Here is a 16,540-nt window from a genome sequence, read left to right on the forward strand (position 1 = left end):
CCCAGTTTCTCTCTAAAATGCACTTTGTGCCATTTTACTAACGCAATGTACCCTGAATTTAAGTGAGGTAACGCTATCCTACACTCGCGAACCGCCAGTAATGTGATCCTGGCGGTTCGCGAGTGTAGGATAGCGTTACCGTAGTTAAATTCAGGGTACATTGCGTTATTAAAATGGCACAAAGTGCATTTTAGAGAGAAACTGGGGACCTGAGACGCTTCCCAGTTACGATAATAGAGTTCCCAAACCTTTTCATGTCAAGGACCCCCACATTTATTTATTTATTTATTTATTAACAGTTTGCAGAATTACAGTACATTTCAGTGAAACTAAAAAGTGGTACCCGCATTAAGATACTTGGGGCTCAAGCCTAGGCTCCCACCCACAAACCTACCAGCCCCTTGACAGCTTATAGGAAATCGTCAGGACAGCCTGCTTTGCTCTCTTTCAAAAGGAATGAAACTTGAAACTTGTTTTGGACCGAGAAATCTGCTGCTAAAAGTGTCTAACATTCTTTAATAATAAACTTTTAAAATAAAGGAAAAACACAACATTGATGTAAATCAATTGAACTAATACAGTGTGCTAAATATTACTGTGTGTTTGTGTTTAGTACAGCACTGAATATAAACAGATGGTCTGATTCCATTCGTCTGTTTGTATTAAATGTTTTTGTCGCCCTCATGTGGACAAAATTAATTGATACAAGTGGAAGTTGTTAATAAATCCAATTTTCACTCAGTTAATAAAATAAGAACGAGATGACACAAAAGGATGTTTAGTTAGTAGTAGTAGTAGTGGGTTAGTAGTAGTGGGTTGAACTTCACCAGTTGGCGTGTGTGCTTGACTGTGTGTGCGTGCGTGCCTTTGCAGTGGGGGTTCTGAGCAGTGGGGGGGATCCATAATAAGTTAACGCACGTGCATGTATAAGCTGGGTGCGTTCGGAAATGCGCCCTGAACGCACTGGTGTGCGGCTCCGTCTTTTGAGCTAATTTAGAATTTCCTGTCTGAGAGCTAGCTAATTTAAGACATCCGGTTGCCTTCAGAATTAAATAAGGTTATTTAATTCGTTAATTAAATAATTATTACATTACATTATTAGTATTATTATTACATTACAGTTATTGTAAAGACACACATTATGTTTCTGTGTAAAAATAAGTAATTAAATAACATCAAAAAGTTATCTAAATGGATAAATGCTATTCATTGGAGTGAATATTCTATTCTATTCTAAAAACGACTTATAAATCCTAAAGCCTTGTTTATACTTCACTGTGCAACGGTCCTATGCTGGACAATAGCAGATATGCAAACTCACAGCACATCTCATTCAAGACACTGAACTTGCAGATCTGCCATTTTTGAACACACTATAAAGTTAACCATTTATCATGCTGCTCTACGTGGCACTGCATTCTGTGACATTAAACCAAATGGCATTTTCCACTCTATGACACTACTGTTCTACATTTTTGTCTAATAAAATAGGCTATTAATTTAATCAATCAAACTGCATTAACTAACAGAGATACTACTAACCAAGCTATCCATGTCAACATGCTCTATAGGAGTCTCAATAACAGGTATAAGTAACGTTTAATGTTTAGTAATGTTTAATGTAGCAGAAGAGGCCATTCATTGAACAGAGTTTTGCACAATTTTAACATCCCAGATCGATTGAAATATGAATCTACTGTGCTGTGCTACACCATGATATATTAAGAGTACAATAACATTCCATTGTGAATAAAAACCTATTAACCACAGTGTAATGCTAAAGGTTTCATCACAGGGCTGTCTGCTTCATGTAATATCATTAAAAGTGTTGTTGGTGACAGTTATATGAGTTGGAAGCATTAAGACCCATTTTAACCCTCAATGGCTTCCTTTCTGACAAATAACGTTATTGTAAAAAAAAAAAAAGATTCACGCGTTCATATGTAGCTATTTTGCATTAGAAGCGGATGGGACCAAGGGACCCGGATGTAACGTAAGAGGACTACAATAGATTCGCGGTTAAATCTCGCGGGCGTGGCCTCACACCGGAAGGAAGTGCCGCCGCCCTCAAATACGGAAGAGACGCGTGGAGGTAGGTTTGGTCAGTGTTTGTTTGGAACGTGCCACGTCACCATCGCGGGTCCGTCTTCGGAGCAAGTAAGTGATTAAATGTTATTTAATACTTAACGCTGTTGTTGTTTGTGTGTTCAAACGTCTATCACTTGAAGTTACTTGTTATGATGTTTATATATGATGTTTTTGCGAAACTGTAAAACAGTGTTTCAGTAGCCGAATGGTTAGTGTCGAAGGTTTATAAACAACTATGCCCGGCCTCAATGTTTACTAACCGTCGACAGTACCCACTCGACTACCGAAACACGGCTTTAAAGAGTAGTATTTACATATCTAAACACAACAAGTAACTTCAAAAGTGATAACATGTTTGAGCCACGGACCACCATTTCACATTAATAGACTCTCACAATGGTGGTCAGTGGCTCAAATGGGTCTGAGAGACTAGATGGCCTCAAATGGTGGTCCGTGGCTCAAACGCTGAATAAATAATCGACTAGAGGTGAAAATAGTATTGTTTGGTAGGTAAAAGGACAAACATTCTGTGAAAATTGGCACGAAGCAACAAACATTCTTTGAAATTGGTGGGAAACGATCCCGGGCACTCATGTTAACAAAGCTCAGTCACTAACCACTATGCTACAATCAGCATTATATAATCAAAGGATCAAAAGTAGCAATCTTCTACATTCTCTAATTGTGTAGTTTTTTTGGAAATTAAGCAGATGCTTAACAACAATTGAACTATTGAGAGTGTAAAGATCTACTATTGGGGTCAATTTGGTTACCTAAATTAAATTGCTCTGTATTGTGACAGTAATCATTGCTATAGTGTGTGTTCAGTAACAGTGTTAAATAGCTCTATAGTGTGACAGTAATCATTGCTATAGTGTGTGTTCAGTAACAGTGTTAAATAGCTCTATATTGTGACAGTAATCATTGCTATAGTGTGTGTGTTCAGTAACAGTGTTAAATAGCTCTATATTGTGACAGTAATCATTGCTATAGTGTGTGTGTTCAGTAACAGTGTTAAATAGCTCTATATTGTGACAGTAATCATTGCTATAGTGTGTGTTCAGTAACAGTGTTAAATAGCTCTATAGTGTGACAGTAATCATTGCTATAATGTGTGTTCAGTAACTTGCAACACAGCAGCCAAGTATATGCAGAACACATATACACGCATTTGACATAACACAAACAACAAGACAATTTACATACATAAAGACATGAAGAAAAGAGCAATATCCACCGCTTAGATTATCCTGTGGCTACTACAACTCCTGATTAAACCCTTTTCTATTTATTAAAGAGCTGGAGAGACAGGAATATTCCTGTTACTGAACACACACTATAGCAATTATTACTGTCACAATAACTTTGTACTTTTGCTACTGATGTTTGTGTGCAACATTTGAGCTGGTGTCAAGTCACCTTAATTCAAGTGATAGATTATATACAGGGGCATGCCATATGGTCTACCTGCACAGCCTTTGTGATTACTGGTAGATCACGATGTACCTTTTGGGCACCCCTGCAATACAGGATTCCTGTCCAGAATTGTTTTTTATTAAATATAGAGGGTTTAAGTGTAGGGTTTGTCATGTTGGTGTTCTCTATAACTTTTCGTCCTGGGCATGACGTTAAACTGTCCAGTGTAACTCCAAGTTACATGGGGTGGGTATGGTTTGAGAGTTTGTGATGCTCAGTTCTTTTTTTGCGTCTCGGTTCCTCAGGTGGAAGCTGCATAGTTGGGTTTTTGATGGGTTGGGTTTCAAGTGGCTGGTCGTTTGTTTAGATATTGAAAAGGCGGGGGGCGAGCGCGCTACCTTGTGGGAGGCCGTTCTTTTCGGCTTTCCATTTACTCCTCTGGTCATTTAACTGAACATAGAAGCGCCTGTTGTTGAGGAGGCTTTTCCTGACCATTGTGCGGTGTTGGACAGTGTCGTAGGCAGCAGAGAGATCTCTGAATGCTGCTCCAGTTATTTGTTTCCCCTCAAACCCATCCTCAATGTGTTGGGTGAGGTTGAGCTCTGTCCAGCACAGGAGCGGCTGGGACGGAAACCAGCTTGGTCTTTAGTCAGCTTGGTATCTATGAGTGGCAACAAGGCGTTGGAGTAGCAGCTTCTCATATAGCCTTGTAGGTGATGCAGAGGGAAATGGGTCGGTAGCTCTTTGTGGATAATGGGTCTATGCCAGGTTTAGGGATTGCAACCACGTTGGCCTTTTCCCAGACAGAAGGGATGGTTTTCTGTGCTATGCATGTGTTCAGCATCCCCACAAGCCAGGTCTTTGCGTTGGGTCCCAGGTGCTGTAACATTTCTGCCAGTAGGTCATCAATCCCTGCTGCTTTTCCGGGTTTCAACTTTCCCATTGCAGTTTCAAGTTCTTCTAGGTCGAAGGGTTTGGTTTGAGGGCTGGCTGATTGTGGTTGGTCTGATACCACTGTGCGATGGTATTCTCCTGTGGGTCGGTGGCGGTCTTGGTCACAACTGGTGGCCAACAGTTGTAACCAACACCGCCACCGACCCACATAGAATACCATCGCACAGTGGTATCAGACCAACCACAATCAGCCAGCCCTCAAACCAAACCCTTCGACTTAGAAGAACGTGAAACTGCAATGGGAAAGTTGAAACCCGGAAAAGCAGCAGGGATTGATGGCATACTGGCAGAAATGATACAGCACCTGGGACCTATCGCAAGGACCTGGCTTGTGGGGATGCTGAACACATGCATAGCACAGAAAACCATCCCTTCTGTTTGGAAAAAGGCTGGAGTAGTTGCAATCCCTAAACCTGGCAAAGACCCATTATCCCCGAAGAGCTACCGACCCATTTCCCTCCTCTGCATCACCTACAAGCTCTATGAGAGGCACTACAATTTCTGAACAGACTATATTTACATCAATATGTCTGGGTCCCCACCTACTCACTCAGGGTTGACGTGTCACACCTGCAGTGATGGGAGGGGCACCAAAATGTGGTATTTTGATTGTTTAATGGGGGCACTCCCTTAGTATAAAAGTGTATGTTTTGTGTACACATGACCTGATGAAGATCAAATGGATCGCAACGCTGTCAGTATTTCAACAAAGAACGTCTTTCTTATACCTGTGGTGTGCGGGCTCCATCCAATACCTACACCAGTTGTGATGCAACAGAGTTTGCTGTGACCGTTGTGAATTATGGGTGGTGTGGTTTTTGCCAAGACGGTGGATTGTGGCCCATGCCTTCCTGCTGTTATTTGACATGTTGGTGTTCTCTATATCTTTTCGTCCTGGGCATGACGTTAAACTGTTCCGTTCGAGAGGACCAGCGACCCTCGAATGTAAACGGCCACGAAAGGAAATTATGTGTGTGTGAGGTGTTCTCTATAGGTTGGGTTTCAGGTGGTTGTATTGTAGTAGCTTGACATTTCTTGGAGGGCACTTTCAAGGACAGACTCAATCTTCTGGAAGTCTGCTTGTTGGGTCGTAATGCAGAGGTTGTCGGCGTAGATGAAACGCTGGCATTAGGCATTGGGTAGTGGCTGGTCGTTTGTGTAGATATTGAAAAGGAGGGGGCGAGCACGCTACCTTGTTGGAGGCCGTTCTTTTGGGCTTTCCATTTACTCCTCTGGTCATTTAACTGGACATAGAAGCGCCTGTTGTTGAGGAGGCTTTTCCTGACCATTGTGCGGTGTTGGACAGTGTCGTAGGCAGCAGAGAGATCTCTGAATGCTGCTCCAGTTATTTGTTTCCCCTCAAACCCATCCTCAATGTGTTGGGTGAGGTTGAGCTCTGTCCAGCACAGGAGCGGCTGGGAGGGAAACCAGCTTGGTCTTTAGTCAGCTTGGTATCTATGAGTGGCAACAAGGTGTTGGAGTAGCAGCTTCTCATATAGCCTTGTAGGTGATGCAGAGGGAAATGGGTCGGTAGCTCTTTGTGGATAATGGGTCTTTGCCAGGTTTAGGGATTGCAACCACTTTGGCCTTTTCCCAGACAGAAGGGATGGTTTTCTGTGCTATGCATGTGTTCAGCATCCCCACAAGCCAGGTCTTTGCGTTGGGTCCCAGGTGCTGTAACATTTCTGCCAGTAGGTCATCAATCCCTGCTGCTTTTCCGGGTTTCAACTTTCCCATTGCAGTTTCAAGTTCTTCTAGGTCGAAGGGTTTGGTTTGAGTGCTGGCTGATTGTGGTTGGTCTGATACCACTGTGCGATGGTATTCTCCTGTGGGTCGGTGGCGGTCTTGGTCACAACTGGTGGCCAACAGTTGTAACCAACACTGCCACCGACCCACATAGAATACCATCGCACAGTGGTATCAGACCAACCACAATCAGCCAGCCCTCAAACCAAACCCTTCGACTTAGAAGAACGTGAAACTGCAATGGGAAAGTTGAAACCCGGAAAAGCAGCAGGGATTGATGGCATACTGGCAGAAATGATACAGCACCTGGGACCTATCGCAAGGACCTGGCTTGTGGGGATGCTGAACACATGCATAGCACAGAAAACCATCCCTTCTGTTTGGAAAAAGGCTGGAGTAGTTGCAATCCATAAACCTGGCAAAGACCCATTATCCCCGAAGAGCTACCGACCCATTTCCCTCCTCTGCATCACCTACAAGCTCTATGAGAGGCACTACAATTTCTGAACAGACTATATTTACATCAATATGTCTGGGTCCCCACCTACTCACTCAGGGTTGACGTGTCACACCTGCAGTGATGGGAGGGGCACCAAAATGTGGTATTTTGATTGTTTAATGGGGGCACTCCCTTAGTATAAAAGTGTATGTTTTGTGTACACATGACCTGATGAAGATCAAATGGATCGAAACGCTGTCAGTATTTCAACAAAGAACGTCTTTCTTATACCTGTGGTGTGCGGGCTCCATCCAATACCTACACCAGTTGTGATGCAACAGAGTTTGCTGTGACCGTTGTGAATTATGGGTGGTGTGGTTTTTGCCAAGACGGTGGATTGTGGCCCATGCCTTCCTGCTGTTATTTGACATGTTGGTGTTCTCTATATCTTTTCGTCCTGGGCATGACGTTAAACTGTTCCGTTCGAGAGGACCAGCGACCCTCGAATGTAAACGGCCACGAAAGGAAATTATGTGTGTGTGAGGTGTTCTCTATAGGTTGGGTTTCAGGTGGTTGTATTGTAGTAGCTTGACATTTCTTGGAGGGCACTTTCAAGGACAGACTCAATCTTCTGGAAGTCTGCTTGTTGGGTCGTAATGCAGAGGTTGTCGGCGTAGATGAAACGCTGGCATTAGGCATTGGGTAGTGGCTGGTCGTTTGTGTAGATATTGAAAAGGAGGGGGGCGAGCACGCTACCTTGTTGGAGGCCGTTCTTTTGGGCTTTCCATTTACTCCTCTGGTCATTTAACTGGACATAGAAGCGCCTGTTGTTGAGGAGGCTTTTCCTGACCATTGTGCGGTGTTGGACAGTGTCGTAGGCAGCAGAGAGATCTCTGAATGCTGCTCCAGTTATTTGTTTCCCCTCAAACCCATCCTCAATGTGTTGGGTGAGGTTGAGCTCTGTCCAGCACAGGAGCGGCTGGGACGGAAACCAGCTTGGTCTTTAGTCAGCTTGGTATCTATGAGTGGCAACAAGGCGTTGGAGTAGCAGCTTCTCATATAGCCTTGTAGGTGATGCAGAGGGAAATGGGTCGGTAGCTCTTTGTGGATAATGGGTCTTTGCCAGGTTTAGGGATTGCAACCACTTTGGCCTTTTCCCAGACAGAAGGGATGGTTTTCTGTGCTATGCATGTGTTCAGCATCCCCACAAGCCAGGTCTTTGCGTTGGGTCCCAGGTGCTGTAACATTTCTGCCAGTAGGTCATCAATCCCTGCTGCTTTTCCGGGTTTCAACTTTCCCATTGCAGTTTCAAGTTCTTCTAGGTCGAAGGGTTTGGTTTGAGGGCTGGCTGATTGTGGTTGGTCTGATACCACTGTGCGATGGTATTCTCCTGTGGGTCGGTGGCGGTCTTGGTCACAACTGGTGGCCAACAGTTGTAACCAACACTGCCACCGACCCACATAGAATACCATCGCACAGTGGTATCAGACCAACCACAATCAGCCAGCCCTCAAACCAAACCCTTCGACTTAGAAGAACGTGAAACTGCAATGGGAAAGTTGAAACCCGGAAAAGCAGCAGGGATTGATGGCATACTTGCAGAAATGATACAGCACCTGGGACCTATCGCAAGGACCTGGCTTGTGGGGATGCTGAACACATGCATAGCACAGAAAACCATCCCTTCTGTTTGGAAAAAGGCTGGAGTAGTTGCAATCCCTAAACCTGGCAAAGACCCATTATCCCCGAAGAGCTACCGACCCATTTCCCTCCTCTGCATCACGTCTTTCTTATACCTGTGGTGTGCGGGCTCCATCCAATACCTACACCAGTTGTGATGCAACAGAGTTTGCTGTGACCGTTGTGAATTATGGGTGGTGTGGTCTTTGCCAAGACGGTGGATTGTGGCCCATGCCTTCCTGCTGTTATTTGTCATTATGGTGTTCTCTATATCTTTTTGTCCTGGGCATGACGTTAAACTGTTCCGTTTGAGAGGACCGGCGACCCTCGAATGTAAACAGCCACGAAAGGAAACTGTGTGTGTGAGGTGTTCTCTATCATTTCATTCCAGACTTCACTGTCTATCTCCTGTGTTTTCCATTCATCTTGAGCGTTACACAGTCGTCTGATGTGCGGGGGGAGGTGCCGGCTAGCGCATAAAGGCACGGACGGGACAGGTGTTGTCTTGACCCATCCCGTGATGATGCGACAGGTGTCATTTAGGGCTGTGTCGACCAATTTGGTGTGACGTGATCGGCTCCAGCTTGAGCAGGCATACTCTGCTGTAGAGAAAGACAGGGCCATGGCAGTTGCACGGATTGTTTGTGGGTCTGCGCCCCACTTGGGAGTTCACTAGTTTTCACAGGATGTTATTGTGGGTGTTGACCGTGGCTTTTGTGTTCTCCAGGTGTTTTTTTGAAGAAGAGTGTCCTGTCCAGTGTAACTCCAAGATACATGGGGTGGGTATGGTTGGAGAGTTTGTGACCATCCCAAGTGACGCTCAGTTCTTTTCTCGCGTCTCGGTTCCTCAGGTGGAAGCTGCATAGTTGGGTTTGTGTGTCTTTCTTTTTCTGTCTTTCTTTCTTAGGACGGAGATCAAGGTAGACGCCATAGGAAGGCTCAACACTAGCCGATGCCCCTAGAGATCCATCCCAAAGCTTCCCTCAGGGAGCACAGCAAGCCAGCTAGCCAGCAAGCCTGCCCAGTCAGCCAACGCAGCCAGTCAGCTCCGCCAGTCAGCCAGTGTAGAAAGTCAGGCTGCCAAGCCAGAGCATATCAGCCCTTGCAGTCAGCCATTGCAGCCATACCAGCCTTGCTCAGTCAGCTCAGCCAGGCCTCTCTTGAGGCCTGGCTCTCTGTCTGCCTGGCCCGGTCTGCCCTGCCCTGCCTTGCAGCAACAGAACCAGCCTTTCTGGAAAGCCAGCCAGCTCAGAATGCGAGCTGAGCAAGCCAGTGCAGCAGCAAGCCCAGACTAGGTTACCGCAGCCTTACTGTGCAGCCACAGCCACTCAGTCTAGACCAGCAGGAGCTGGCCAGGCTCCAACCCTTGCAGCGCAGCCTTAGGCCGGACAGTCCCCCTGCCTGCACTTTGTTGCCTTCCTGGCCTGTCTGCCTGCCTAGGCGCCTCGGTCTTCCTGTCTGTCTGCCTTGGCCTGCCAGTCTGAAACTGGTTTAGACTAACTGCGTGCTTGCCAGCTGCGCTGGCTTGCTGAGCTCGTATTCTGAGCTGGCTGGCTTGCCAGCAAGGCTGGTTCTGTTGCTGCAAGGCAGGGCGGGGCAGACCGGGCCAGGCAGACAGAGAGCCAGGCCTCGAGAGAGGCCTGGCTGAGCTGACTGAGCAAGGCTGGTATGGCTACAATGGTTGACTGCAAGGGCTGATGTGCGCTGGCTTGGCAGCCTGACTTTCTACACTGGCTGACTGGCGGAGCTGGCTGGCTGCGTTGGCTGACTGGGCGGGCTTGCTGGCTAGCTGGCTTGCTGGACTCCCTGAGGGAAGCTTTGGGATGGATCTCTAGGGGCATCGGCTTGTGTTGAGCCTTCCAACGGCGTCTACCTTGATCTTCGTCCTAAGAAAGAAAGACAGAAAAAGAAACACACACACAAACTCAACTATGCAGCTTCCACATGAGGAAGGCACGCAGGCAGGCACAAGCTGCCTGCGTGCTTGCTTCGCCCTCCAGTTGCTGCTCCAGTTATTTGTTTTCCCTCAAACCCATCCTCAATGTGTTGGGTGAGGTTGAGCTCTGTCCAGCACAGGACGGGACGGAAACCAGCTTGGTCTTTAGTCAGCTTGGTGTCTATGAGTGGTATGAGGCGTTGGAGTAGCAGCCTCTCTTGTAGGTGATGCAGAGAAGGGAAATGGGTCGGTAGCTCTTTGAGGATGATGGGTCTTTGCCAGGTTTGGGGATTGCAACCACTTTGGCCTTTCTCCAGACAGAAGGGATGGTTTTCTGTGCCATGCATGTGTTCAGCATCCCCACGAGCCAGGTCTTTGCGTTAGGTTCCAGGTGCTGTATAATTTCTGCCAGTATGTCATCAATCCCTGCTGCTTTTCCGGGTTTCAACTTTCCCATTGCAGTTTTGAGTTCTTCTAGGTCGAAGGGTTTGGTTTGAGGGCTGGCTGATTGTGGTTGGTCTGATACCACTGTGCGATGGTATTCTCCTGTGGGTCGTGGCGGTGTTGGTTACGACTGTTGGCCACCAGTTGTGATGCAACAGAGTTCGCTGTGACCGTTGTGAATTATGGGTGGCTCCCTGAGGTCCTTGATCGCCATTGGGTCCAACAGTGGTCATTGAAGCGTGCACACACATGCACACATGCACCTACACACACAGGGGCACATGCGTATGCACACCTGGACCTTTAAATGAACAACAACACAAAAACTAAGGCACTGGTGTCGGACTTCTGGTTTACCGGAACGGGGTTCAACTCCCTGCAGTGCCCTGCTCAATGTGTTGTATTTCATTCATTGGTCCATGGTCTCAGGTCATTGAGCGGCGCGCTATAGTGTGCGATTCTTCATCATTGTTGAGGATTTTTTAAAGGTGAAAATCAAGGAAAAGCAAAAGGCTATAGTCCATGGTCACGGAACGCATACTGGTCAAGGTCATTTATACTGGTGAAGATCATTTACTAGTCTTCTAAAGGTCATTTATACTGGTGAAGATCATTTACTAGTCTTCTAAAGGTCATTTATACTGGTCAAGGTCAATTACTAGTCTCATGAAGGTAATTTATACTGGTCACAGTCATATACTGGTCACGGTCATTTCTACTGGTGAAGGTCATTTATACTGGTCAAGGTCATTTGTACTTGTCAAGGTCATTTATACTGGTCAAGGTCATTTACTAGTCTTATTGAAGGTAATTTATACTGCTCAAGGTCATTGATATTGGTCAAGGTCATTAAGTGGCACGCTATAGTGCGCGATTCTTCATCATTGTTGAGGATTTGAAAAAAGGTTAAATTGCAGAAAAGCGAAAGGCTAAAGTCCATGTTCACGGAGGGCATACTATAGTATGTTGTTTTTCTTTTTTTTGGTGGTGTGCGGGCTCCATCCAATAACTACACCAGTTGTGATGCAATAGAGTTTGCTGTGACCGTTGTGAATTATGGGTGGTGTGGTCTTTGCCAAGACGGTGGATTGTGGCCCATGCCTTCCTGCTGTTATTTATCATGTTGGTGTTCTCTATATCTTTTCGTCCTGGGCATGACGTTAAACTGTTCCGTTCGAGAGGACCGGCGACCCTCGAATGTAAACAGGTGTTGGGACAGGGTCAGGTGTTGTCTTGATGCATCCTATGATGATGCCACAGGTGTCATTTAGGGCTGTGTCGACCAATTTGGTGTGACGGGATAGGCTTGTAGGTGATGCAGAGGAGAGAAATGGGTCGGTAGCTCTTTGGGGATAATGGGTCTTTGCCAGGTTTAGGGATTGCAACCACTTTGGCCTTTTTCCAGACAGAAGGGATGGTTTTCTGTGCTATGCATGTGTTCAGCATCCCCACAAGCCAGGTCTTTCCGTTAGGTCCCAGGTGCTGTATCATTTCTGCTAGTAGGTCATCAATCCCTGCTGCTTTTCCGGGTTTCAACTTTCCCATTGCAGTTTCACGTTCTTCTAGGTCGAAGGGTTTGGTTTGAAGGCTGGCTGATTGTGGTTGGTCTGATACCACTGTGCGATGGTATTCTCCTGTGGGTTGGTGGCGGTCTTGGTCACAACTGGTGGCCAACAGTTGTAACCAACACCGCCACCGACCCACATAGAATACCATCGCACAGTGGTATCAGACCAACCATAATCAGCCATCACTCAAACCAAACCCTTCGACCTAGAAGAACTTGAAACTGCAATGGGAAAGTTGAAACCCGGAAAAGCAGCAGGGATTGATGACCTACTGGCAGAAATGATACAGCACCTGGGACCTAACTCAAGGCCCTGGCTTGTGGGGATGCTGAACACATGCACAGCACAGAAAACCACCCCTTCTGTCTGGAAAAAGGCCAAAGTGGTTGCAATCCCTAAACCTGGCAAAGACCCATTATCCCCGAAGAGCTACCGACCCATTTCCCTCCTCTGCATCACGTCTTTCTTATACCTGTGGTGTGCGGGCTCCATCCAATACCTACACTAGTTGTGATGCAACAGAATTTGCTGTGACCGTTGTGAATTATGGGTGGTGTGGTCTTTGCCAAGACGGTGTATTGTGGCCCATGCCTTCCTGCTGTTATTTGTCATTTGTCATTATGGTGTTCTCTATATCTTTTTGTCCTGGGCATGACGTTAAACTGTTCCGTTTGAGAGGACCGGCGACCCTCGAATGTAAACAGCCACGAAAGGAAACTGTGTGTGTGAGGTGTTCTCTATCATTTCATTCCAGACTTCACTGTCTATCTCCTGTGTTTTCCATTCATCTTGAGCGTTACACAGTCGTCTGATGTGCGGGGGGAGGTGCCGGCTAGCGCATAAAGGCACGGACGGGACAGGTGTTTTCTTGACCCATCCCGTGATGATGCGACAGGTGTCATTTAGGGCTGTGTCGACCAATTTGGTGTGACGTGATCGGCTCCAGCTTGAGCAGGAATACTCAGCTGTAGAGAAAGACAGGGCCATGGCAGTTGCACGGATTGTTTGTGGGTCTGCGCCCCACTTGGGAGTTCACTAGTTTTCACAGGATGTTATTGTGGGTGTTGACCGTGGCTTTTGTGTTCTCCAGGTGTTTTTTTGAAGAAGAGTGTCCTGTCCAGTGTAACTCCAAGATACATGGGGTGGGTATGGTTGGAGAGTTTGTGACCATCCCAAGTGACGCTCAGTTCTTTTCTCGCGTCTCGGTTCCTCAGGTGGAAGCTGCATAGTTGGGTTTGTGTGTCTTTCTTTTTCTGTCTTTCTTTCTTAGGACGGAGATCAAGGTAGACGCCATAGGAAGGCTCAACACTAGCCGATGCCCCTAGAGATCCATCCCAAAGCTTCCCTCAGGGAGCACAGCAAGCCAGCTAGCCAGCAAGCCTGCCCAGTCAGCCAACGCAGCCAGTCAGCTCCGCCAGTCAGCCAGTGTAGAAAGTCAGGCTGCCAAGCCAGAGCATATCAGCCCTTGCAGTCAGCCATTGCAGCCATACCAGCCTTGCTCAGTCAGCTCAGCCAGGCCTCTCTTGAGGCCTGGCTCTCTGTCTGCCTGGCCCGGTCTGCCCTGCCCTGCCTTGCAGCAACAGAACCAGCCTTTCTGGAAAGCCAGCCAGCTCAGAATGCGAGCTGAGCAAGCCAGTGCAGCAGCAAGCCCAGACTAGGTTACCGCAGCCTTACTGTGCAGCCACAGCCACTCAGTCTAGACCAGCAGGAGCTGGCCAGGCTCCAACCCTTGCAGCGCAGCCTTAGGCCGGACAGTCCCCCTGCCTGCACTTTGTTGCCTTCCTGGCCTGTCTGCCTGCCTAGGCGCCTCGGTCTTCCTGTCTGTCTGCCTTGGCCTGCCAGTCTGAAACTGGTTTAGACTAACTGCGTGCTTGCCAGCTGCGCTGGCTTGCTGAGCTCGTATTCTGAGCTGGCTGGCTTGCCAGCAAGGCTGGTTCTGTTGCTGCAAGGCAGGGCGGGGCAGACCGGGCCAGGCAGACAGAGAGCCAGGCCTCGAGAGAGGCCTGGCTGAGCTGACTGAGCAAGGCTGGTATGGCTACAATGGTTGACTGCAAGGGCTGATGTGCGCTGGCTTGGCAGCCTGACTTTCTACACTGGCTGACTGGCGGAGCTGGCTGGCTGCGTTGGCTGACTGGGCGGGCTTGCTGGCTAGCTGGCTTGCTGGACTCCCTGAGGGAAGCTTTGGGATGGATCTCTAGGGGCATCGGCTTGTGTTGAGCCTTCCAACGGCGTCTACCTTGATCTTCGTCCTAAGAAAGAAAGACAGAAAAAGAAACACACACACAAACTCAACTATGCAGCTTCCACATGAGGAAGGCAGGCAGGCACGCAGGCAGGCACAAGCTGCCTGCGTGCTTGCTTCGCCCTCCAGTTGCTGCTCCAGTTATTTGTTTTCCCTCAAACCCATCCTCAATGTGTTGGGTGAGGTTGAGCTCTGTCCAGCACAGGACGGGACGGAAACCAGCTTGGTCTTTAGTCAGCTTGGTGTCTATGAGTGGTATGAGGCGTTGGAGTAGCAGCCTCTCTTGTAGGTGATGCAGAGGAGGGAAATGGGTCGGTAGCTCTTTGAGGATGATGGGTCTTTGCCAGGTTTGGGGATTGCAACCACTTTGGCTTTTCTCCAGACAGAAGGGATGGTTTTCTGTGCCATGCATGTGTTCAGCATCCCCACGAGCCAGGTCTTTGCGTTAGGTTCCAGGTGCTGTATAATTTCTGCCAGTATGTCATCAATCCCTGCTGCTTTTCCGGGTTTCAACTTTCCCATTGCAGTTTTGAGTTCTTCTAGGTCGAAGGGTTTGGTTTGAGGGCTGGCTGATTGTGGTTGGTCTGATACCACTGTGCGATGGTATTCTCCTGTGGGTCGTGGCGGTGTTGGTTACGACTGTTGGCCACCAGTTGTGATGCAACAGAGTTCGCTGTGACCGTTGTGAATTATGGGTGGCTCCCTGAGGTCCTTGATCGCCATTGGGTCCAACAGTGGTCATTGAAGCGTGCACACACATGCACACATGCACCTACACACACAGGGGCACATGCGTATGCACACCTGGACCTTTAAATGAACAACAACACAAAAACTAAGGCACTGGTGTCGGACTTCTGGTTTACCGGAACGGGGTTCAACTCCCTGCAGTGCCCTGCTCAATGTGTTGTATTTCATTCATTGGTCCATGGTCTCAGGTCATTGAGCGGCGCGCTATAGTGTGCGATTCTTCATCATTGTTGAGGATTTTTTAAAGGTGAAAATCAAGGAAAAGCAAAAGGCTATAGTCCATGGTCACGGACCGCATACTGGTCAAGGTCATTTATACTGGTGAAGATCATTTACTAGTCTTCTAAAGGTCATTTATACTGGTGAAGATAATTTACTAGTCTTCTAAAGGTCATTTATACTGGTCAAGGTCATTTACTAGTCTCATGAAGGTAATTTATACTGGTCAGTCATATACTGGTCACGGTCATTTATACTGGTCAAGGTCATTTGTACTTGTCAAGGTCATTTATACTGGTCAAGGTCATTTACTAGTCTTATTGAAGGTCATTTATACTGCTCAAGGTTATTGATCAATATCAATGACCTTGATGACCCCAAGGTCATTAAGTGGCATGCTATAGTGCGCGATTCTTCATCATTGTTCACGATTTGAAAAAAGGTTAAATCGCGGAAAAGCGAAAGGCTATAGTCCATAGTCTCGGAGGGCATACAAAAATCTGTGGTGCTATACAGGCCGTTCTGGAAAATTTGGGACAGAGGTTCATCGTTGGCATCCAGGGAGTGTGTGTGCAAAATTTGGCATCGACCGGGTTAATGGTGCTGGAGATTAGCTGTTAACAAACTGACGGACACACACACACACACACACTCACTCAGAGTGCAAAACATACTCTATCCCCATGGCTTTGGCCTGGTGCCATACCGTTATTAATTATTGCCTACAATGTCAATTGTGAAATTACTTTACCGTTGCAATGCAAAATTTACATTTCAACGAATGGACCTCGTAAAACAAAACAAAAACCAAGGCACTGGTTGTGGTACTTCTGGTTTACCGGAATGGGGTTCAACTCCCTGCAGTGCTCTGCTCAATTTGTTGTATTTACATGGTTCATTTTTATTTTCTGCTCATTGTGTTGCCTTTTCATAGATGATAACCCCCAGGTTCTTTAATGTGTTTGCACTCCCTACAGTTAGGTTACCAAGTCTATTTATTTATTATTTCTGTTCACTAGAACTAGAACCAATTACCAAAGTAGGCTTTCTAATGACAC

General features: G+C 47.0%; 2 protein-coding genes across 2 annotated transcripts in view; both read left to right on the forward strand.

Moving 5' to 3' along the window:
- The window catches only part of mtrf1 (mitochondrial translational release factor 1), a 13,890-nt gene extending 13,813 nt beyond the window's left edge, over positions 1–77 (forward strand). The window contains exon 10 of the mRNA XM_083758562.1: positions 1–77. This exon is cut by the window's left edge and continues 422 nt beyond it. The gene's annotated coding sequence lies outside the window, so the exon portion shown is untranslated.
- The window catches only part of wbp4 (WW domain binding protein 4), a 186,153-nt gene that overhangs the window by 30,755 nt on the left and 138,858 nt on the right, over positions 1–16,540 (forward strand). The gene's annotated exons all lie outside the window — the stretch shown is intronic.

The sequence above is a fragment of the Protomyctophum parallelum genome (assembly GCF_964188405.1).
Source record: "Protomyctophum parallelum genome assembly, chromosome: 23".
Taxonomy (NCBI): domain Eukaryota; kingdom Metazoa; phylum Chordata; class Actinopteri; order Myctophiformes; family Myctophidae; genus Protomyctophum; species Protomyctophum parallelum.